The 26,844-nt window shown below is 34.4% G+C and overlaps 1 protein-coding gene across 2 annotated transcripts in view; it reads right to left on the bottom strand.

The window, feature by feature from the left end:
* The window catches only part of ex (FERM domain containing expanded), a 35,108-nt gene extending 31,250 nt beyond the window's left edge, over positions 1–3,858 (bottom strand). Inside the window, exon 1 of one of the 2 annotated variants that reach the window (XM_085960276.1) lies at positions 3,636–3,858. The gene's annotated coding sequence lies outside the window, so the exon portion shown is untranslated. The remainder of the gene's footprint in view (positions 1–3,635) is intronic. The other variant, XM_085960275.1, reaches the window with a different exon arrangement.
* Positions 3,859–26,844: the final 22,986 nt, after the last annotated feature.

Raw genomic sequence — 26,844 nt, 5'->3', positions numbered from 1 at the left:
AAGATTTTTTTTTCTTTACGATTACGGCATTGTGAACACGTCCTTGACTCTGAAATGCAGCGCATCTCGAATATAAAGCCATTCAATAATAATTATTGGTTGCTGATAGCGTGACAGGCAGAAGGTCATGGCATGACCGTCACTAGGGCAAAAAGGGCTGAGCACCAACCATATTGTCGATGTTTGTAAGTATACCTTGTACCTAAAACTCGTAAATCTCAGATAGGCAACAAATGATTAACAAATATTATCGAATATTTACGTCTGTATAAGATTCTTGCACTCGTGGTTTGACGTAAAAAAAAAAAAACGAAAAATCAATTCAGAAGAACATCGTAAATCTATACAGAGAAAAATGTTACAAACCTCATACCTAAATACCGGGAATCTTTGTCATTATGAGTGTTTTATCAATGTTTAAATTATAAAAACAGAAAATTGGACGGTTTTTACTGTCTCTATAAAACAATTGTTTTGGATTTATGAGATTTAAAAGATTATAGGTATAGGTACATAATTACTAATAATTGCAGAAGGAAAAAAATCTCCGAAATGGAATATAGTAGGTGCTGTTATTAATAAACTCTTTACAAAGTACAGTTGTTAACCATTTCTTTGGATGCAACATGCCATTTTGGACATACATGGATTCTAACAAGCAACCAAGGAGCGCAGGCTTCAGAGACAAACGACTTTCCTTTACTCCACCGTAAGGATAATAGTCACCGTAAAACCATCATAATATAACATAATATTTGAATAGCGATTCCAGAACAATTTTAGGAAGTATGGTAGGATAAAATTGAAACCTACTTCATAATAATTTCATGAGGTAAGAACCTACTTAATAGTCGTGTGTTGGCAGCATTGGATACTTACATTGCTTTATGAATAAAATAATAACTAACTAATCTAAATAAAAGAACTTTTTATATACAACGTTTTTAAATTTTCTGTTGAATCATATAAACTTGACAATTATATGTATTAATAATTTAGGACAAATAAGGCAATTGTCAACAAATCACTTTTTTGCTATTTTGCAACAAACAAAAATATAGAATACTGAAATTTCATTTTGATTTCCATAGTAACGCACGTATATATTAATAATTTAGTTACTAGGACCCCAGACCCCTAGCAACCAATAATGGTGTCGAAATAAGTTTTCATACAAAACAGAATTAACTGAAAATGAATTCAATTCTACTTAAAGATGGCTAAAAGTATTAAAAGAATGCATTGGCATAGTGTTCTGATATATTCTAAAAGTTTCAAATATCTAGCTAGTCGGGAAGTTAGTTAAAAATCTATTGCAAGATTTGTACTGGATAAACAACCACCGGACAAACAAGAATAGGAGCTAAGAAAAACGTGGTAAAAATAAAAAAATGAAATACTTAACAATGTTATTAGTGACGTGCTTAATTACATAGTTATTTGTGATTTTACGTGTTTGTTGGAACTGGAACAAAGGGCGCTAGGGAACTCAGAAATGGGCAAATAATTATACAATATTGATACAGGTATTATAGGTACAATCACCTATATGAAGCATTAAATTTAAGTTATAAAGTCATACGATGTTTGTCCATGAATAGAACGAACATCGCAATTAAATTACTTTTCACCGGTGTGTCATCTTGTGTTTTTGAATGCTGATCCGTTATGATTGCATATCATTTTGAATAGTTTTTATTCAAATTTAAATGCCGATGTTTTCACCAGTGGCGTGCGGTCTATAGATGCTGTGGATGCAGAACATCCCCAAAAATATTCAATAAAATATTAATTCTTATGTGTGTATTGATGGTATTACGTATTTTTGTACAATAATTGTTTGTTTGGTAAGAAAGAAAAAATAATTAAAAGTAAAAATTACACCTCAATACTTATTATAAAATAAATAATATTATGTGTAGGTATATTGAATTAATAGCATGTACACTATCAAAAGTCATCGCAAGCTACTGTTTTTCAATATATTTCACTGTTGGAGGATATCATTACTCTAAAATGGGGGCGTGTGGCGATTATATTTCAATGCATCTCTGGAAAATAAATGTCAGAGGTGAAATTAATAAGTGTTCATCTTGCTACAGATTGAATCTGATACGCGAAATGACTTCAAACTGAACAATTTTAATATTATTCAGGTTTTATTCGACGTCACAGTGGAGTTTTCGTTTATCTATAACATATTTAAAACTATGTCATTAAACCATAGATATTGTTAGATATATTTTAACGTACCTAGGTATATCGTTATATTTTTAATATAATTATTAATATTTTTTATCGATTATGGTTTGGTTAGGCTGGGCTTAATGAATTTAAAAAAAAGCTAAGCAACACCATATACCTACCTATGTATGTAATAAATGTATCAACAGAAACAAATAAGTATGACTGGAAAAGTGTGTATTATTTTATACGCCCTACTAGGTACCCCACAGCATTCCTAAACTATTATGGTTTGGTGGGGCAGGGTTTAATTAAATTTTAAAAACTAACCAGCACCGTTTGCAAATTGTCTTCTTAGTTCAACGAAAACAAATAAGTACGACGTGTGCACTATTTATATCGAATCATAACAGCCTACCTCTACCCTTCGCCACTATTATACAAGTGGATACATAAGATCAAGATTAAAAACTTTGAATATTGTATAGATAGAATAATATTTTTTTAACTCATATAGGTAGTTTGGTTTAGGCAAGGCTTAATGAATTTAAAAAAATGAACCAACAATATGTGTAATACTTACTTATTCTTAATCAAACGAAAACAACTAAGTATGAATGAAAAAGTTTGCACAATTTTGTCGTATCGCCCAAAACATACCAAAACTCTTATGGTTTGGTTTAGGCAGAGTTTAATTGATTTTTAAAAACTAACCAATTCCATCTGTACATTGTAGTCTTGGTTCAATAAAAACAAATACGTATGACTAACAAAGTGTTATGTGCACTATTTATGTCAGATGTTAACAGCCTACCTCCACCCTTCGCTACTGATCCCTAGTTTGGTGATATTATAATAGTTAGTAAGAGAAATGTAATTGTATCTTTCGTGGAGCAGGCGTAAGTATTTTAATTTATTATTTTTTCGATTTATCATTGCAGGATTTTGATTGAAAGTGTTGTGTGCAGGTTACCCAGTGGTCGCTGTTGCTTCCGAAGATCGGAATGCGGCGTGCGATCGCTATTTCAGTTCACAAACGATCTTTACAGAACTGGTTTCTCGAAGATGGATCATGAGGCGAATGAGCCATCGAGACGAAACAATTATTCAATTACACGTTACATTGTTATTAAGCGAAGATTACTTCGCGGATCTGTTTAAAAAAAAAAAAGACCCAAGAGGTCAACTCCACCGGTTTAGGATTGAATTCGAAACATGGCCACAATCGGAGGTTGATCGGAATATAATTTTGGAATGGTGCATGTCAGTCAAAGTTTTAAAGTTCAAAGAAACTTCAAAATCAATAGAAGGTGTGTAATAATTGTGTCCTGAGGGAAAGATTACCACCTGGTTTGCAGGTAACATACTAAAACACGCAAGGTCGTATAGAAAGTAATAAAAATGTTATTATTATTATAATCCTGAGCTGCATTCCTTGCATTTTAACTTACGATGTAATGTGATAAAACAAGCCGATACCTTTGTCAGGCTGGCTCGTCGACTATTGACAACCGTTTTCTGCTGCTTTAGGGAACACTTGCACTACTTTTCCTGACAGTGACACTTGGAAAAACATGCGTCAGTTAAAAATTTGTTTTACCGATTTTCATAGCGAACACGAGAGGTGATGAGCGCTACATAAGACCTTAATCTTTCAAAACGCGACAGAGAACTGATTCGCTGTTGTCGAAACAGTACGACCGCGGCCGAACAGCGATGCAAGGAACGCAATGACAAGGATAGCAATAGAATCGCGAGAACGCACCACTCAATATGGTATACGGATTATACGTGGGTATAAAAGAGACAGAGCTTAATAAGTCCGCGGCTGAAATGAGATGGACCGAATTGGAAACGTCGAGCGACATGCTTGCTAGAATGAGATGCATATAACGTGTTGTGGAATGCAGTTTGGCCGGGAGTGACGTCACAACGCGGCCAAGATGGCGGCGCCGAGCCACCTTTTGGCGCCGAAAATTCGTATACGAGTAGAAAGCAGCGGACGTACATAAATAATAATATTATTATAAGGAATGTTTATCATTAATGTTAACGTAATATTAATGTATTCACATAAGCCGCATTCCACCGGATGAGCTCTAAAAAGACGATGGGAATGCCCTTTAGTGGATGCTTATCTCAATAATGCAACATGCCTTCATCAGTAGATACCTACATAAAACCCAATAACAATTTCAGAAGCTCTAAGTTTTATTCTTTTAAATAACGAACACCATACCTACACATTTAATGAAATGTTTATGTACCTATATAGGTACCTATAGAAATTCCGTATGTTTCAGATTAGAATACGATGAAGCTGGAAGATTATTAATTGCATGTCCGACTGTGATTATCCCGGTTTCTTTCACTAAAATGGCAACCCCGATTTTAAAAACACCCTTACTTGAAGCAATCCTAGTAAAAGTATTTTAATCAAAATTTTTACATCAAGAAATTGAATAGTTTTTAGGAAAAATAAACGTAAACGTATTTTTTATTCATTATTTTCGTACGCCGGTAAATTTATATAAGGCCTTTGGTGTTTCGAGGCCCGGAGTCGCAATCTTACCTAACAATAAATTACATTCAATTCCAATAAATCTAAAATGCTTACAAAATCAAAAAAGTAAAGGATTTATTTGCGAAAGTACATTTTTAGCGCATTTATTCTGGATGCGACAGTCCGATCAATAATTTTAATGCCGACCTCAGATTGGGAATGCCCACGGTTAGAAAGGTTGTGATAATATATACCATCGAGCAAGGCCGCACTAGGCTGGGGTGTTGGGGGTGCGCAGCACCAAGCGACGGAGTTCAAGGGGCGGCAAAATACTAAATAACATTAATATTATTTAAAGAAAATCAATATATGAAATCCAATTACATATTATATAAATTCAATGTTATGTTGAAATATTTAAAATACCCAAAATATGAGACGTGCTGCACTTCTCAAAAGAACGGTAAATGGAAGAATGAACACAGAATCTATTAAAAATTTGTTTGATATTATACTTTTATTAATTTTTGGGAGTTTATAATCGCAGTTGTACATATTATACAAAAATTGTAAAAATATTCTTTTAAAGTCTCAATAGAATGGGTCACTGCTCTAGGGTAATGGATAAATAAAAACGTTTATGCAACACTGTAACTCAGTGCTAGGATACGGGAAAGGGTCATAAAGTTATAACAACGATTTGAAAAGATAATTTTTCTCATGCTTTTGAACCATGCATGGTAAAAAAACGTCTACTGCGTACTTTTATTTAATCATGTTACGTATATATTTTTTTATTGTAGATAGGTAGGTACTATTAATATTTTGATAAAATATGTCATTTATTTCATCATTTTAATTTCTTGTTTAGGGGACAACAATTTTAGGTTGGCACCGGACGGCGACCGCCCTTGACGCGGCCCTGCTATCAAGAACTTAATTCAGTGATTACTAACAGGGGCTCCGGAGAATCTTGGGGCTCCACTAGTAGTACTAGGGGCTCATTAAGAATCCACATAAACTTTTTGGTAATATAGTAAAATTAAACGACATACCTATATTATTATTTTTAAACAATGAAATATTTTGAAACATTTACTGGATATCGAATCAAATGTATCATTGAAGTATCTGGCGGGGGTTGTAGGTATGTATTTCAAAGAGTAAATTTCGTAGCAACAATGAATAAAGGGATCCAAATTGACGATTGCTTTGCCACTATGCCCCCACATCCTGAAGCGGCCCCCCATACCTAAATGATGTTCCACACTAGTGTTCCCTAAATGGTATTCTTCAATTATTCATCCCCAGGATTCCGTAGGGCGTTCGAAATAGCCGAAAATAAATAATAAAATAGGTAAGTAGGTACCTACCTCACAAATTTTTCCACAGTGTGAAACTAAAAATTATAGAGGATAACATTCTGGGTGACATAGCCTACGTCACTGAGAGCATTATGGAACGTTACAGTTTTCATTTTTATTTACTTCTCTATTTATTACATGAAATTGATAGATGTAGGTATGATATACCTATATCCAAAGACAATATTCCGATCCGACCATCATATAAAGAGGAGCAGCTATGAAAAGATGGCAGGTAGGTACTTATCTTACCTACCTACATGTTTGGAAGAATAAGATTATTTGATGCATGAAACTGGGGAGTGATCTGAGAGGGGAAGAGGGAAAAGAAACACGTTTAGGAAAAGGTGGGTCCACAAACAATAATAATAACACATAGACAAGACAAGGAACTCCAAGAGGACGTACCTACCTATCTACCTATGCTAGTGTTGTCCCAGAAATTTACTACATTCTACTTGCTAAAAAACAGTTGTTATTAGCGGTTCAGTTTCGAATCTGGGCTTAAATTAAATAATTACAAGATAAAAAGAACTTTTTATATACAACGTTTTTAAATTTTCTGTCGAATTATTATGCTCAATATGCTCAAACTTGTACTTGATATGAAGTAAATAAAAAACAAACATACAAACAAATATAGGATACTGAAATGTCATTTTGACATTTCATTTTGATTTCCATAGTAACGCACGTATATATTAATAATTTAGTTGCTAGGACCACCCCCTTAGCAAAAAATGATAGTCTTTTACTTTTTACGAACTTGTCTGAAATAACTTTCCATACAAAACAGAATTAACTGAAAATTAATTCATTTCTGCTTAAAGATGGCTAAAAGTATTAAAATAATCGTCGTGTTCTGATATATTCTAAAAGTTTCAAATGTCTAGCTAGTCGGGAAGTTAGTTAAAAATCGATTGCAAGATTTGTACTGGACAAAAAACCACCGGACAAACAAGAATACGAGTTAATAAAAACATTGTAACATTCTAAAATAGTGTTTACGTGGTGGAGCTCCAATAATCAAACATGTTAAATTTTCTTCTGCGATTTCCAGGAAACAATAAAATAATGGGAAGTGTGTTGCCTTCTGGGTGCGGCTGTAACATGGTTAAATGTCGAGTGTGGAGAAATATGTCATAAACTTAAACACCTAGGTAGGTATTCAATAAAATTTTATTTTCAATGGTTACGTAGGTATGTAGCTATGTATGAGAATTCAGATGTAGCGATTTTGAAAATATACCGCGAGCTGTTAAGTGTCGTTGAGTATGCATTAAAGTTTATCACGCAAACTAAACGCACATTCAATATTGGTCATGTTTGAGGACACTTTTTATGCCGTTCTATGGCTTGACCACCATTAACAAAACTGGTTTCATAGCCTTTGTCAATGGTGAATGGTGTCATTTCTGTATATTCTTAAAAAAGTAATTGAAATACCACCGCCTGGTATCAGGTAACAGATTAGTATGAAAATAATGAGACCTTTTTTCACTTTTATACGTTTAGACTTCATCCCTATAATAATATGATTTTCTTCAGCATCTTTGATTTTAATGGTTTTAAAAACAAATTATTTGTTAATTCTACACTTTACTGTGACAGTTGCGACCCAACAGTGACATCCTGTAGGGGTAGGCAGGTTGAGCATCGCTTGGGGGCGGCAGTTACCCAAAGAGCGGCAAATCGAGGAGAATCACTAGGTATATATAGAAATAAGTAGGTATACCTATAAGTGATAACGGAAATATCTTTCCATTAAAAAATTCAGCTAACTGGTTGGAAACAAAAGGAATGTATAAATTAGTTAGGTACCTACTATAAAAGTTTTAACATGATTTTTTTGTCGGGTTAGCGATGTCTAGTTTACTTCCATTGTCCTTGGACGTAACTTTCTGGTTAAACAGCATGACACGTTCATACCTATTTTTAAATTTATCCATATATTATGTTTGCCAGTCACTCGCGAGTTTTGGAAGTTGTCAAGTGCATTTTTAAATGTACGTATCTGAAACCGTAAGCAGAGATGGAATTTAATTAGATTCAGTGGTAGAATATATCTTGATAGTAATGTACCCATACAACACATTTCTTAGATATTGTAGTCATGAATGGATGATAAAAAGTACTGTATAAAAAAAAATGTGTCGGAATTTTGGCACTGCTTAGGGGCGGCATTTTGTCTAGGGACGCCACTGCGACCAGAGATAACAAATTGAATGTTATATTTTCCGGACAGACCCGGAATTTCGTTTATGCGATGAAGTTGCTAATATGAGAGAAAGCTTGACTCGTACTTAGTGGAATTGACGTTGTTATAAACCGGCTCGCGCGAACCAGTGGAAGCACCTAGCCGATTACCGGACATCTCTATCTATAACTACTCTTAACTCATATCTATCTATAGACACGCATATTTTAATAAAAATAATTCATACGAATATTGCAGGGGTCGTGAACGATTCGGGATCTAAATCTTAACACAACGCGTACTACTTCTTCGATAGAGCCCCAACTCAATTCAAGCCATGGATTTCTTCATAGTTTTTCAGTAACCGGTTCTGTCTTCTGCACCACTTCTCCGGAATTTATCATTGAGCAAAATCCTGGTAGGTACTTATCTTTTTTGATGGTTGACCTTCCAACGCTTCCGAGGTGTCCCCAACATTCCTCTTTTCGTTTTCCTCATGTTTTGTTGTTATTATTATTGGTAGATAAATAATGGCAGCGCTCGAAATGGAAAATTTTACGAACAGGAGCGCTCGACAATTTTCTGAAGATATTAATATCCTACCTAGTAATCACATTTTATTTGTATTTTATAAAAATAAGTTTGTTAGATTATTGTTATAATATTATGGCCCATCTAGCTCAGTCGGTGAAATTATTTTTTCCACGAGACAGAGCGATAACTTTATAACGATATACCGATTTCACGAACCGGAACGGCGCTCCGGTCCATTTCGAGCCCTGAATTGCCAGTGCAGGAGCACATACATCAAAATGGTTTTGGGAAGAGTCCATTACGAAAAGCTATACATAATAATTTATTACATACCTACATATTTATTTTAAGGCGGTGGGAGGGGGTGGGTTAACAAAATCAATCATGTGCTACTGATTTTCACATTTAGGTACATCACCTACGATTTACGAGTATATTCTTCATACCCAGACACTTCGCAATCTGAGTCTAGCGATAATCATTTTGCCTGCAGGTACATATTATAACTAAGGGTGCTCATGTACGAATTTTTCCGAGCTGTCGTACCTTCAAGTGGTTATCGAATTCGCGGTTATATTTTAATTTTGGGCTAGCACTCGAGCGGCAGCCACATTTGGCGCGTCCTTGATGTAAACTATTACCTAGTGATGGTTTTGAAGAAAGGTTATTTTTAATATTAATACTGTCGACCGAGGGGTACTTGACGGAATTTAAAATAATTTTTGTTAATTCTACTTTAATTGAGTCATTTAAAGTGTCATTTTTTTATTGATACCGATGACGCAATAGATCCATCAGAAGATTTAAAAGGGTGCCTCGAAACAGTTCAAAGCAGCCATTAAATTATACCAAGATTTAAAAAAAATATATGTGTATTTCTCACAAATCAAGTGCCTACTTATAAAATATTATTCAAAGCATAATAAAATCCCTGTAAGTAATATCAAATAGGGCCCTATAGTATCCTAACCACTCACACAGATACATACTTGTACACAAAAAATAAAGCACTAACAATAGTAGGTATGTCATCAGGGCTCGAAATGGACCGCAGCGCCGTTCCGGTTCGTGAAATCTGTAAAGTCATCGCTCCGTCTCGTGGTTAAAATATTTTGACCGTGTGAGCTAGATATGCCATATAACAAAAAATCTAGCACATTTATGTTTATAAAATACCCATAAAATTTGATAACCTTGTTAATATCCTCAGAAAAATTTCGAGCGCTCCGGTTCGTAAACTTTTCCATTTCAAGCGCTGTATGTCATCCGCAATACCTAGTAATTATCTTTAGTTACAGAATGTGATCGTTGAAAAGAGATATCCACATTTATATTTTAATTAGGTACCTACGTTGATAGTTGGAATTTATGATTTTTATTTAATTTGTTAGTCATGGAGTACCTCTAAATTAGTCAGTGCCTCGGGCCCACATCTCCCCAAACCCGCCACTGTGAAGATACGATATTTTTCATTGACCGATTACATCAGACAAATGTTCTCCACCTCTGTACTCAAGATAGCCTACTGTCGGATGTAATAAAATACCTTCGGTCATGTCTTGTACGAACATTAAAACCAGCTCACACTTTGGCTCTGTACTCGAGCTACAAATACATACCTACCTACCTATAACAGTAGGTATACTTCCCCCTGCATATGAATAGGTAACTACCTACCTATCTGCCTTCTACCTATCATTAATTATTTTGCACACTGCCACACTCGCATCGGCACGTTATGCCAGCAGGGCTGACACTTCTTTGTTTTTTTTTTACATTCTAAATTTGAATTTTTTATGAATATCGTATTTTGTCATTTTCTTCATAGATTTTTTAATTTATTTATATACAATTAAAATATTTACGTGAATGGTATCATCGATTTTAAAGAAATTGGAACCCCTTAAAGCCCCGTTGACACGGTCCAAGTACGGATCCAAGTACACTTGGACGACTGCCATCCAAGTGACAGCTTCATACTATTTATTCCTACCAAGTTAACTTGGATGAGTAGGACGCGGTCCAAGTAGCTTGGATAGGAATAATTAGTATGAATATGTCTACTTGGATGGCACTCGGTCCAAGTGTACTTGGATCGTACTTGGACCGTGTCAACGCGGCTTTATCAGCGCGAAGCTATACCTACTACTGAGTGTATTCAGCAGTGGCGAAGGGTGGAGGTAGGCTGTTAGGATCAGCCATAAATAGTGCATACTAAACTTTATCAGTCATACGTATTTGTTTTCATTGAAAAAATGCTACAATTATTTACAGACGGTGATGGTTAGTTTTTAAAATTCAATAAAACCCTGCGAAACCAAGCCATAATAAATAATAGTCAAAAAATACTCGTCTATCTATAAAATATCTAAAATTATGCAATTGAATTGCACATAACTTTGGATATTTTACAGATAGAATAGTATTTTTATCTATTATAGTTTGGAGTTGGCAGAGCATAATGAATTTTAAAAACTGTAAAACATATGACGTGTAATATGTACTATTAATCCAACGAAAACAAATAAGTATCAATAAAAAAGTGTGCACAATTTTGTCGTATCGCCAAATTTTACCAAAACTATTGTGGTTTAGTTTGGGCAGGTTTCAATTGGTTTTTAAAAACTAACCAACACCATCTGTAAATAGTAGTCTTAGTTCAATAAAAACAAGTAGGTACGTATGACTAAAAAAGTTTAATGTGCACCATTTATGGTGGATAATAAGAGCCTACCTCCTCACCTCACCTCTATTAGTAAATGTGACATCTCGCGCTAAAATATGTACCTAATAAGTAGACAGAAATGCGAAAGCCAGTCGCCATAGACCAAGATTTTAATCAGTTTTGGTTTATGACTTAACCACGGTCAGGCCATAAATCCAATATTTAATGCGCAATATTGAGTCCGCCCTCCTCTCAGGAACAAAAAAAAACAATTTGTTTAGGGGAATGGAATATTACCGTGACCCAAATGATTTGGATAAAAATTGGCTATTGAAAATTTTTAAAATAAGTAGTTTTGAAATAAGGTTTATTATTCGTACTTTTCATTATTAATTCTATTAAACAAAACCGACAGCAAATCGTCTTTAATTATCTACCTCTTCTGTCAAAAAAGTGAGGTTATTTATCACTTGGCACTGTTGCCGTATTTCAGATAATTCCAGTGTTGCAAAGTGTCAAAGATAATATTTTCATCGGATTATAGGACGAAAATTTAACAATAAAAAAAAACATCCGGAGCAGTGGAGCAATACAAATTTTCGGTGCTCCGGGTAAAACCCCATTGCTCCACTGCTCCGTGCTCCTGCTCCGACGCTCTGAAATATACTATAGGTACTTTTGAAGAATTCAAATTCGAAGGGTTCTCTGTACCTACTACAGTTTTTTTTTCAAAATTTTATAATTTTGACATAATCAGCATATAAAAAGATGGCAGCACTGCTTCACGTGAAAAATATTTAAGGTGCAAGTGTAGACAGTTGAAAGAGTGTCTTACACACTTTCATGCACGCACAAAAATACTAAGTGGTAAAATCAGAATTTAAAAAAAAATGAAGTGTAGTAAACAAAAATGTAGACATAACTATTCGTCAATAAATAATTACTAGACTGCAGAGTTGAGGTGAGTTGGAAATACTGTCACCAGTTTGTGTACTCAAGTCTCGGATGCAACTACCCACATTCAGTAGGTACGTGTGGCCCAATAAACTTATTCCAAAAAACTTGTTCGAACGCATGCGATGAGAACATCGCGAGTCGCTCGTTAGTTGGTAGAATTTCAAGTATATTTTAATTTATTAGTCTGTGCACTCAAATGACATAATCTTATGTATGAACAATAGGTCATAAATTTTGTGTAATTGGCAGCACATTACAGGGTTGTTATGACAACTCAAAACATGTTTAAAATTACAAAAAAATCATTGTATAGGAGTTCATTTTATGTTAACAAGAATATTATAATCTAACTTAAAAACAACTCATAAATTTAAAATGTGTTCAAAATTTTATAATAAATGGGACATTTAGAAATGCCGATGGAATCAGCTCATTATATTTTTAACGATTCTATTAAAACCGATTCAAATCCTAAGTATTTTGGAACAAGTTTCGATACTAAGTATTTTTTTATACTGGTAGTGTATACTTAGTCTTCAAAATCGACCAGTTTTCCCATCTCTACTGCAGAGTATGTAGGTATTGGGCAAATTATTCGGGTGATACATTGTGGCAGCCCTGCCTGAAGCAATCGCAGCCTCCAGGTCAATCTGAAATTCCGAAGAGGTTGAAATATAATCTCAAAAATTCCGATGGGTGGGTGACGTGACGACTGGCGGCTGCTTACTGACTCGCTAAAGAGTTCAATGCCTACCAAACACCAAACGAATGAGAGAATTCTTTCGGACGATGGTCCTCTATATCTGATTATAATATTCCATACTTAGCATACTCTACAGCTACACCAAGTTAATTAATGTACCTACCTACGTACATATTATTATGTGTATATTATACTTTTTATAACAAACCAGAAGTTGGTACGAAGATACGTACATACACAATTTTGAATGCCTATTTCAAGCCAAGAACACCAGTCTATGAATATTATAAACAATGTTTTTCATCCCCGTCGGAAAACATAAATCCAAGGTTAGGTTTTAGGTTATTTGATCCATCCGCTACACCGGCCCCCCAGACCAGAGCCATGTCAGCCCCCCCCCCCTTGTGGGGCCATGGGTATTTATAGGTACTATGCCCATTTTCATTACCATGCTGACGTTGCGCATAAAGAATCGTAACTCGTTGAGGTTTTATTCACATAGAAAAACAGAATTCAACGCGCGGTAACACAAAAAACCTGAAAATTATCACGAAATTTTCCTTCTTACAATTTAGTTAGTCGAGAGAGATCTTCAAATACATTACGGTACACAGCACAGGAGATGGCATTTTTGGGAATGGCTGGAGCAACATTCAACTGGATGCGGAGTGTCTGGGACTCACGACTTTGGTTTTTGGTTAAAACCAAATGTCGCATATTCGACGGTTGAATTCTGACGGTGCTGCTTTACGGTAGCGAATCATGGTACAAGAAAGCTCAGACCAACCGTGTACTGAAGTTCGAGAACAGGTGTTTGCGATGGATACCTATTACTGGGTGGGCGTTGGTAAGACTTTAGGAGTAACTGGGGGATAAGAGAGCTAACCAAGCAGCCTGTGATGATACGTCGTTGGACCTGGCTTGACCACGTGCTGTGGACTATTATAGTCTATATGGCGGAGCTGTGGGATGCTGACATGACCTGAAAGGATGCAAGAAGACTGGCGAGCAAGAGGGATTCTTGAAGGCGCCGCGTGGTGTCCATATGCTCCAGCTAAGGGGCGGTTATTCCCGTAGAAGAAGAATACATTAAAAAAAGACTTAGTAAAAGACTTAAAGACAAAGTAATACAAAGTTGTCGACGATAAGCACCCGTTCTAAAAAGAAAAACACGTTATATTTTCTTTCTCTCTTCCACTTTGGCGTTCTAATAAGAATAAATAATAAACCATTTCTTTTATTCAATGAATAATCCACAAGATTTTGAGAATGTACCTAACATTCCATATATTGAACATACATAACTTGGAAACACCTCAGATATATACCCACTAGAAAAAATCATATTGAAAAAATATACGAAACTCGACTGGATTTGAACCCGTAGGTATAACCATTGGTGTCGCGCCAACCTCTGCATTAACCAATTGTGCTACGAGCCTCCTATCTAATTACGACAATGTAATACACAACAACCGATGTCAATAATAACGCAATTCGATAAGAATTTTTCATGTATGAGTGACCTACTAGTTTAAATTGTCGTAATTATATAGGAAGCTCGTAGCATATTAATTGGTTAATGCATAGATTGGCGATTGACACTAATGGTTATACGTGTTCAAATCCCGTCGAGTTGCGTATTTTTTTCAAATATGATTTCTTCTAGTGGGAATATATCTGAGGTGTTTTCAAGAATAATATATATTTTTCTCATTGAACTTAGGTCGTGGAAATTGGCCTCTTAAAGTTAGGTTATGTTATTTACGCGCCTAAGTATGGCTCTGCATCGAGCTCTTAGATAGGAACTTACATTTTTGCGAAATATTAATAATTGGGATTTCCACACTCCTTCTCTAGTAGGTAGGTACCTATTTATCTGTATATATTTTCTGTAGACAATAATAAACAAAAAGGATTTAAGCATTATTTTGTCAACCACACAGTGGAGTAAATAGGTAGGTACTAAACTAAATAAGTAAATAGTAGGTAAGGTATATTATACCTACCTAATGAGGCTAGGATCTGCACATTCGTGAAATCTGGATAGGTGTTTTGCGAAAGTAAACATTTAATTTAATCTAGGAAATTTATGGATTGACAATAATTAATTAGTACCTACTAAAGGCCGACAAAAAATTATTGTCGGCCATTTACACGTAAACAAACGATTAAACACCAGAGTGACAGTTGGTATTTTAAAAATAACAACAACGAGAAACCATATAATTTAGTAATATAAGTTAAAGTGTATAGAAATAAACCAACGGCGTTCCAATAAGCGGTCCTTTTTCTTGAGTGTGTAATTTAACAAGATAATTAAGAGCTAGTCAAAGAATCTAGTTTATCACAAGTTTTGTTTTTGTTTTGTTACGCCAAAGAAGTATAACTTCTAACGCGCGTACATTAGTACACACATCGTTGCCTAGGCAACGGAACAATTCTAAACTATAATATTATACTGTATAACCGTTACGATTGCAGTACAATACCGTGGCGTAAAGGTAGTGCGTTCGGCTGATAACCGAACAATCGGTGGTTCGAATCCAATCGAGTTCGTTTTTTTTCGTGTGAAAAAATAAATTATGTGTTACGTGTCTCACGCCAAAATTATACTCTGATCTGATTTCCCAAACCCGCCGAAAGAAGTATAACTTCAAAAACTCACAGGTCGCTATTTTATAAACACCCTAAAGTCCTTTCCCTCTCCCATTACCGACTTTTTTTATAGCAAATGTTCTCATATTTTGACGATTACGTACCTACCTACCAAAAACCCAAAAATTTCATAACAGCAATGACAACGATTATCGAAAGAAAAAAAATAAGACGGGATGCTAAAGATCAATATACTTTCCCATAATCACTTAGGAATTGAACTGACTAATCGCTTCTTTCGTGGATTTACGCCGATTTTACTGGGTCTATTGTCAAGTTAAAAAATAGCAGCAACATAATTGACTGAAAACAGTGAAATTGCGTGTAACATAATATTGATGAGAAGTTTTCCATCTTTCTTCTATGGGCGTACTGACCAGGGAACACAGAAATAATGTGGAGTAGGTTACCTTCTGGATGTCATAGTAACAAGTTTTAAATCTCGAATGTGGAGAAAATATATGGGATAAACTTAAAGACGTGAAAGAATGCTACTTACATTAGTTACATCTAAATCATATTAATATACCTACAGTTAAAGTTTGTGATGTGAACGGAACGCGTACCTACCTATTCAATATTGGAAATATTTTAGAACACTTGGCACCCTTTGTGCTCAGCCGTAGTGGTTTGGCGGGCGCGGCGCGGCGGCGTCTTGCGAAACTCAAACGTATAACCGTATGTGAAATGTTCGTAGACAGTGTCTTTTTTGGGGCATAATACACACGGTTATACGTTTGAGTTTCGCAAGACGCCGCCGCACCGCGCCCGCCAAACCACTACGGCTGAGCACTTTGTGTTTCTTGCGATTTATGACCTGAGTAATATACCGAGCCTGGCTTTAAAACGATGGTCCATGGCAATTAGATATTACATTTATTTTCTAGTAGGTACAGGCCTTTGTGGAATATTATACATAGGTAGGTAGTAACGTGTGCGCGTGTGCGCGCGCACACCTACCAAAATGTGTCCGCACACCAGTGACGTCCCTAGACAAAATGCCGCCCCTAAGCAGCGCCAAAATACCGTCTCATTTTTTATACAGTATTTTTTATCATCCTTCAATGACTCCAATATCTAAGAAATGTGTTGTATGGATCCATTACTAACAAAATATATACCACTAAATCTAATTTAAATGCCATACCTACTTCAACAGACAATATTGCGTGTCCATGGTTTCAGATACATTTAAATATACACCCAAGTTTCAAAACTCGCGAATGACTGGCAAACATATTTGGAAAAATTAATTAGGTCAGTATGTACATACCTATAATTCAAATATAATTCGCAAATATGTACGTGTCATTGCCAGTCATCAACGATGTGACGTTCAAGTACAACGGAAGTAAACTAGACATCGCGAACCCGATAAAAAAATCAGGCCTGTTAAACCTTTTATTTTAATTAATAAATTTTGTTTCCAATCAGTGAGCTCAATCTTTTAATAGAAAGATATTTCCGTTATTACTAAGTTAAGATACCTATTTCTACATATACCTAATGATTCTCCTCGATTTGCCCCCCTTCGAGTAATTGCCGCCCCCAAGCGATGCTTAATCTGCCTACCCCCACGGGACGTCACTGCCGCACACATCTTTTCATACCCCGCACAGTCCTCACACAAAAATATTGTAAATTAAAGTTTCCTTTGGCAGATTTCAGTAATAACTACTAACAGGTGTGTTCAGTGTACGTCTAAGTAACAAACAATTCAAGTGAAAAATACGATTGCTTGCACAGTTATATATTATATTGTACAATAATTACACTTCTTAATATAGAAATAATTACTATAGAAAACTTATCCCCTAAAAATGTCAAAAATGAGTGGATGTGATATTTCAATTGCGATCATTAAGAAGAAATTTTGCAATTAATTTTAATTGGAATGGCTCTCTGAAATTGTCGAAACAGAAATACCATCAATTCATTCGCAAAAAGTAAGAATTGGTGATATTATATGATTTGGTCATTCGGAAACAGATGATTAGGTCAAATGCATCATATTATGCTCCGCAGCAAATATGCAAGGAGACTTCACGTCTGGAAAGAAGAGGATTAAATAGAGGCTGTATCTTTTAAAAATGCATTTAAGTCAAAAAGTACACCGGGATGCTTTAGGCTTTTTTTTACGGAGATTGGATGTTTTGAAAAGAGGTGGACTTTTGAAAATAATGACGGAAACACCCGAAGAACGAAAGAATAGGATTGAGATCGCTGAGCGCATAAAATCTGGTTGCGATCTAGTCAAAGTGTTAATTGATAATGTTGATTGTTGGCTATAAAAATGTTTCTATGCTTTCTGGACAAGAAATTCATAATCATATAGTATGTATCTAAATACACAGATATACAGATATATTGTGCAAACAATGCTAGTTTTTGTACGTTAATTACGAAATTAATACATTCAAATTGTATCTGTTGGGGTGGGAAGGGGGGGGAAATTTACCGCACTGGTGACGGGGTGACGAGTGACACTGCTCAGATGCGTTGATGATCCGCACACACGATAGAAAAATTAGAGGGAACGTTGGTAGGTATGTATACTAATTACCCTACTAATTCCGAGAATTTTAAAGCTGTCTACACACCGAAAAAAGTTAAAAACCTCATAAAATAATTATCATACTTCTCATATTATTGGCAGTCCTTGTGGTCTAGTGCAGTGTATCTCAACCTTTTTGACACACTAATTCGATGAAATTTCAATAGCTCACCGACTACATAAAATTGAGCTGTGTGTTTAAATTATTTATTTTCCCAAACATTTATACACATCAAAAATCATTAAGTAGTTACATTTTTTTTTTTTAAGAATCTATAAGTATATTTGCTTTACGTGATTGAATACCATAGAAATAATTTTTTTAAATTATCTATTATTAATTATTTTCAACAAAGCTACAGTCATAAGACAATAATATTATGAGCAAATGTTTTAGGCTTAGCCATCGGAGCCTACCGTATTGAATGCGATAGACATGCTGAGGTCATGTGACATACAGTCCATACAAAAAAAATCATCATTCCTCCACGAATAATCCGATAAATACATTAAAGACAGATGGCTGTGGCATATTTTTTTATACCTTTGACAGATGGTTCTGTAATCTGTATATATTTATAATACATTATTACATATACGACAGCTGATGTCATTGGCAAATTAAATTATTTTTATAAAATATAAGTGATAATTTAATTACGTCAATATGCAAATAAAAATTATTTTTCTTAAGGTAGGCTTTAAATAGTCGCCTAGTATGGAGTCTTTGCCACTGATATTATACTATTGTACGTATGAGTACCAAAGATAAACATTAAATAATTGTTTTTTATACCCACCCACGGTGGCCGCGCGGCTTAAGCGTTGCACTATCACGCCGTGGGTCTCAGGTTCGAATCCTGGGTCTGGCAAAGTACACATATATTGTTTTTCAATTTGTGTGTGAGTCAGGGTATGTACCTAATAGGTTGAGCAAGTGGCTGACATCAATTTCTCGTAAAAAACAAAATCTGTTAATACAAACCTCTACTCTGTGGAGGCCCATATGATCCTATTAGGATTGGACATGGTCGAAAAAAAAAAAAAAATTGTTCCTCAATGGTTATTCTTCTTCTTCCACAGCGCTACATCCCGGGGTGGGATTTGGCCTCCTCCATAACCGCTCTCCACTCACTCCGGTCTCTCGCCACACTTCTCCAGTTACCGGGTCTTCCTATATGAAGCCAGTCCACTTCTACGGCGTCAGCCCATCTCCTTCTTGGTCTCTTCCGTTGGGGTAGCCACTTCGTCATGATCCTTGGCGCTCTAACTTCAGGCATTCTCTCCACATGTCCCGCCCATCGTAGTCTTTGGGACTTACAGTATCTTATGATTGTATGCTGTTCAATCAGCTCTTCCAACTCGTGGTTCATTTTTATACTGTAGTTCCCATTTTCCAACGTGGGTCCAAAGATTTTTCGGAGAATTTTGCGCTCGAAGACAGCTAATTTATTTTCCTCGTTTTGAGTTAAGGTGATACATCAGTGAAACGGCAAATAATTTTCAACTATAGGCGTGACGAAATTTTTGACTCGCTCGCATTCTGAGAGAGAACGTCGAGCTGGAAACACGTTACTTTGTTTCGTGATGGCGACGGGCGTATTAATTCTTAAATCGTGTAAAGATGACTAAAACGTTACCCATTTAATTTAAAAAGAAAACATGTCAATGAATATATTATTATTGTTACTAATAGAACAATAAACAGAACATGAAATGGACGTATGTTGGATTTATATGACAAATTATATTTCGTTTGGCATGCGTCATTTGCACCCGCGACCCGCGCATCGCCTAGCCACGATCTTTTTAGACCGTGCCTCAACTGAAGTACAGCCTTAAGCACCAAGTCTCACAGCCATAAGTGACCACTGGCCTTATAATTGTTTTATATATTAGAAGTTTACTTTTTTACAATGGTTATTACATGATATTATAAAATCTTGCAATAAAATAAAAGAGAGATTTCAGTTTGTAAAAAAACAAGATATTTATTATAAAAATACAAAATAATACTATGTTACAGGTTACATTGGACGGATGTATATTATAATATAATACAATGTTCATTAAACCTATTAACAGGTTGGCACGAAATTTGAAATTTAAAAATAATTAGCTAGACCAAATAATTAAATTAATAATCTCATAAATAGCACAAAACTGGATCATTATATAATTTATTGTAGATCAAATTAACAGAAAAAAATAGTTATGTATATACAGGCATGAAGAAAACCTTCTCTAGAAGACGGAGCTGAGATATATGAAAGTGAAGCTTAAAATTGACTACTAAGACTGATCATTTAATTAGCTGCAAGTCATTTCACATAGCAGATTAATGTGCGGCAAACATCACACTATTATCACTTGCAGCAGCCAAAAGTGTCAAGTATTTCAACACAATCTGAGATTCATTCAATATGTCAATACCATAAAACCAGATAAAACCAGATAAACACTGAAACTTGAATTTGTACTGTTTTATTAATTACTACATAATGTTGACCATTTTAAACAGGTCTGTTTGAAACACGGTTGACTTGTACCGGAAACAAAAAATTCACTAAACAGTAAAAATACTACAACTTACTGCCTGTGGAAGAATCGATAGTTTTATGGTTTTACTTACAGTATTGAATTTTTTATTGTTTAGCTTAATAGTTTTACTGGCAGACCGGCACAGTTAAAGACACTGACACTAGAATTAGTTATGTTTGAATCATCTACAAGTTATTTCATCTTGCGGATTTATTTGGAGCAAACTTCCCCGCACCTGGATAAAAAAATATGTTGAAATACTTAAGTTTTTCATAGATGCAGGAGAAACGACTCACTTTCATATAGTCTCCGCTACAAATGACAACTGCCAGTAAAACTATTAAATTAACCAATAAAAAATCAATAGGTACTGAAGTATATGAAGCCATACTCCTTCGTAAGGATTTTGAATGAAGAACTGATGCAAATCTTCAAATGCAATTATCTCAGTTTTACAAACATGCAAGTGAATTTACATAGCATGATTCAACGAAAAGTGAGTAATAATTGTTTGGATTGATTATTATCTCTATATGCATTTGGTGAGTATATTATGATCCATGGAATAAGATGGTGCCTGAAGACAGGGCCACTCCAAGGGATAGTCAATATTCGAAAATATAGTTCAGCCCCCCAAGCTAGAAATAGTATATTAAAAAAAAATTACCAATTTACCAACAACACACATGAAATTTCAAGCCGGCTTTATAAGCTCAAGAATTTTACTCCGGTATGTCTGCGTAGTAATAACGCAAACCTAAGCAGTTTATCATTCATTACCAGGCTGATACACAAGTACCTAATAATTGTAAATTACCAATTACTAATTTCAGACGCTTCAACAATTTAAATTTTGTTTATGTTTAGACTGACGTCATATATACGTCATACTTATAGATAAGAACTTATATTGAATTATTGAGCATTAGGCCGCCAGTGTGTGCCGCACACATTGCACATAAGGACGCTGAGGCTCCGTCTTAAAGATACTTTTATGAATATTGGATAGAAAATCACAAACATCTGGATACGAAATCTGCATATTAAATTTAACCAGTTGAAATTTGAGGCAATAATTTTGTCATGTTAGATTACCAAGTATTTTTTAACTAACAATATTCGCCGACAAAAGTGGTTCTCATTCATTCATGAGTGAGAAAGAATGAGTAATATCCTAGCAGAATACCTGGCAATCACTGATTGTTACTTGGTAAATGAGTAGCAGTGGCGAGGGGTCGATGTAGGCTCTTAAGACCAGACAAAAATAGTGTACTAAACTTTGTCAGTCATGCTTATTTGTTTTCATTGAACTAATAATACAAATTGCAGATGCTGGTTAATTTTTAAAATTCAATTAAACCCTTCTTAAACCAATCCATAATAGTTTAAGTATGCTATGGGCGATTTGACAAAAATAGTGCAAATTTTTTCAGAAACTTATTTGTTTTCATTTAATTAAAAATACATAATATTACGAAAGGAGTTGGTTAGTTTTTTAAAATTCATTAAGCCCTGCCTAACCAAACTATAATCGATAAATAATATTCTTCTATCATTAAAATACTTTTTGACTATTATCTATTATGACTTAAGTAATAGATGCAAGGTTTAAATGAATTTTAAAAACTAACACTACCAGGAATTTGTAGTCTTAGTTCAATGAAAACAAATACGTATGACAGACAAAGTTTAGTGTGCACTATCTATGTAGGATCTTAACAGCCCACTTTCACAGGCTCGGGATAATCTGAAGTTTTTTTGTATGTAGTTTGATATGACGTGTCCATCCTTCGCCACTTATGTGTAGGTAGATAACAGATAAACAAATGAGTTTTATATTCACCAATGCATACAATCCCTGTTCCATTTTACATATGATTATAACTCTCAAACAACCACGCAAATTTTCATCAATCTACTTAGTATTAACATGAGTGACACACTTTAATATGTATGTGTTTTGTTGTCAAAACAAAACAAGAGAACGATAATGAATGTCAGCATTTCCTCAATCATAACTAGATCAGTAGGGTCTGTTATAATTTGTTAATTGCGACAATATCTCTTGTAATATATGGACTGCATTTGTATAAATTGGAAGGACAATCCATAAATCCTCACTCACTCATTGAGTCCATCACGCGACGCACTACTAATGTCACGAGTCCTTCACTCGACATAGTCAACCGTCATTCCACTCGAGTACAGTCTCTCAATTCATTAATATAATCAACTCTTGCTCACATCGATCTCACCAGTACATCCGTATCCGTAATCTCACGCTGTCATCTTTATTATTGTATTTATTTAATCTTGTATCAATAAATAAGTCCTCCCCTCAAGAAGACCTTCTCTCTCCTCCAGCTCATCATTCCCAAAAATATAAGTAACACTCCCACTACATACACAATATTATTACATTATTTTACACTGACAGATGAAAGTACCGCCAAGCATATTCTCTAATGAGGAGTGTTAGAAAGACTTGGCATCATTATAATACTGTTCGTTTGACTTTCTTAACATCATCTATCATCAAGCACAAGATCACGCCATTTCATAGACCGTTTCCTCTAGCGATGTAAAATAAAAAATCGCTCTTGTTGCATGGATGCAGAGTAAAGGTGGGCTGGGGAGGTTGCAAGTAATATTAACAGACTATATTCAAAGAGACCAATTCGTACAGTCTATTTTGGATCCTTGCTCTGGATCAAACACACTTGTAAAAACAACATGGAATTTCTAGACGCAAGGTTCGAACCCACATCAATAGTTTCAGAGACAGACGCTCCACTGTGGGGCATCTACTGTATATCAGTTTGACATTATATGTTCTAGGAATTAAAACGAGAATATAAATAAAATATAGCTGCCATTTTGTCAATAGACATAATTTTAACACAAAGTTAAAATTGTATCTGCAGAAAAAAATATTCATTGGGAATACAAACAAATTAACAAAGGTTACAAATTCAATCACATAGATACTGACAACTATAACTTGAGGTGTGGCAGTTTAGAGAAAAATAGGTAGAAATATACCGGCAATACTTAAAATGTGACACTAGCGCCTCAGGGTTATACTTGCCGGTAACTAGCATGATTTGGAGCTTTGTATTAAAAGGGAATACATACTATTCCTGAGGTGAATTGCCAAATACATTGTTTGCAGGGCAGCTGCTCTAATACCATACAAGTGCACTGCACTTCTTGCAATTTTATAAAAGAAACATCACTCAATTTTGGTATTTATAACTCATCAGTCATCACTCTTTTATCGTAATGTAAACTATAACCTAGTAATGTCTGACTTATCGAGATTACATGTGTAAAAATTATAATTTTTAATGTAGCAATACACAATGACTTATATCGTAAGTCATTGATTTCATAGATTGTTTCATTCAATTCTTTTTTTTTGCTGTGTTCACAAAAACATACTACTAAAAAATGTTGTTTTTGACTTGAGGTGGTTGCACATGCCGGTTATAGAATACCAGTGGCGAAGGCTCCATACTAAGCGATTATTTAAAGCCTACCTTCTAAGAAAACTATATCTTCAAGTATTTATTTCAAATTGCAATAAAAAAATATATAGAAAATTTTAAAATATTAAGAGTCATCTATTGTGTGAATTTGAATGTAGACTATGTAAATTAGCCGAGTTTAGAATCAAACAAAAAATTACAAGCGAGTGACGACATCTGTTGTTTTTCTTTGAATGACGATTGTCGATTATTGACTTCATAATCGAAAATGGTTTTCTATACCTTATATGACTCATGTCTTCGAGCAAGTCTACAAATTTTATCACGTCTTGGAAGCGTTCGAGTGACCGCCTTCCAACTCTTTTTGCAAAGTTTATTGTCTATGCCTACCGCTTTAAATAATAATAAATAAATAAGATGATTTAAAAAAATAATGTCTATTGGGTTCAATCAGATATAATTATTAATTGATTTTAAAAATAACAAATAATTGTATCTCGTGATAATTATTTAGATTAGTTCAGTCATAGAAAAACATAATTTATATCGTTTTAATTCAGTCAGATTGTTGTTCAAAACATGGTGGTATAGTTTTATTTTGTGAGACAATTCTGTGATTTATTGTATTCTGAATGTGGATAGATTATCTTTTTTTGTACCCTAAGTCATTCGTCAGTGCTTCAAATACAAATTATTTGTAAAAATGTCTAGTTTTCCAACTGAAATTGGTCATTGCTGTAGTACAGATCAAATTTTAAAAATATCATTTTCAAGTTTGACGTTTAACCAAAAATCAGAAATTATCAAAGCTGGAAGATCAACCGTTCATTTAAATTTGCATACAGCAAAAAAAACTTATGTTAGACATTTCCACAACAATTTATATGACAAATATTCGTTTTTGACTGGCAGTTGTCAATTAAATAAACTATATTGTTGGCCATGTATGCTATTTGCCACAGATAAGTCTGCGTGGAATTATTCTGGTATAAGTGATTTAAATAATTTGACAAATTCAGTGGTAAAACATGTGACTACAGAAAAACATTTACATTCAATCGTAAATCTGGAATCTTTTGGTAAAACTAGAATCGAATTTGCCGTTGATAAACAACAAAAGGCAATTGCTAGAGTACACAATGAGAAAGTCGACAGAAATCTTAATATAATGCGTAGATTGATAGATACAACAATTTTTTTGGGTAAACAAGAATTATCTTTTCGAGCACACGATGAAAGTGAATCATCAAATAATCGTGGAAATTTCATAGAATCTCTTCAATTTTTATCATCTTACGATTCTGTAATTGAAGGACATTTTAATTCATTAAAATCTTCGTGCGCCTTTTCTGGATTATCAGGTGAGATTCAGAATGATTTAATTTCGTCAATATCATCCGTAATTATTTCAGAAATTAAGGCTGAAATTGCAGAAGCTAGTTTTGTTTCTATAATGATAGATGAAACACCAGATATTAGTCGCCGTGAACAGTTAACAACCATTTTGCGATACGTTTCAAATAATTCTGTAGAAGAACGATTTTTAGGTTATGTAGACGTAAGTTCAGAGAGAACTGCCATTGTTTTGAGTTCACATGTATTCTCCATATTAGAAAAGTTTAATTGTAGTGAAAAATTGGTAGCGCAAAGTTATGATGGGGCTGCAGTAATGTCTTCAGAATTAAACGGAGTTCAATCAAAAGTTCGAGAAAAATGTTCTATGGCCATATTTGTACCGTGCCATGCTCATATTTTAAATTTAGTTTTATCTAGATCCGTTGAAAATGTTGCGGAATGTAAAAAATTTTTTGGACACATTAATAAATTAGTGAGTTTTTTTAATACATCTACAAAGAGAAGTGCATTGCTCAATGAAATAATGGATCGCCGTCTTCCAAGTGTTGCATCGACCAGGTGGCACTACCACTCTCGTATACTTAATGTAATACATGACAATAGATCTGATTTCATAACGACATTCGAGACAATACAGAATAATTCTTCTAAATGGGATGAAGATTCTTTAACCTTTGCAGATGCTTATGATAGTAAATTTAAAGAATTTGAATTTAACTTTTACTTAGGAATATTCTCCGAAATCTATGCCCGAACGGATATTTTATTTAAAATTATTCAAAGTAGAACTGTAAACATTTCTTATTCCATTAAAAAAATTAACGAATTTAAAAAATGGTTAGAGACCGACTTCCAAAATAGTTTTAGTAATTTATATAATAAATATAAAAACCTCTGTGAACCACCAAAAAAACGTCGCAGAAATGAATTAAATGATGAGCAATATTTTAAAATCATTTTTAAGGAGGTTTGCGATAACATTTTAATGCAAATGAACGATAGATTTGTTTCATTTGAAAAATTAAATTTTTTAGAATTACTTGAACCGACGCTATTTAAATCGTTTAAACGAAAATTTCCAGATAAACTATTTGAATCCCTGAAAAACAGTTATTCTGGTATTTTTGATTCAAGTCAATT

Source organism: Rhyacophila brunnea, unplaced genomic scaffold, assembly GCF_057557595.1.
Source record: "Rhyacophila brunnea isolate RB1 unplaced genomic scaffold, BYU_Rbru_1.0 scaffold_11, whole genome shotgun sequence".
Classification (NCBI taxonomy): Eukaryota; Metazoa; Arthropoda; class Insecta; order Trichoptera; family Rhyacophilidae; genus Rhyacophila; species Rhyacophila brunnea.
Note: the sequence above shows the minus strand (reverse complement) of the source record. Positions and strands in the feature narration are given on the sequence as shown.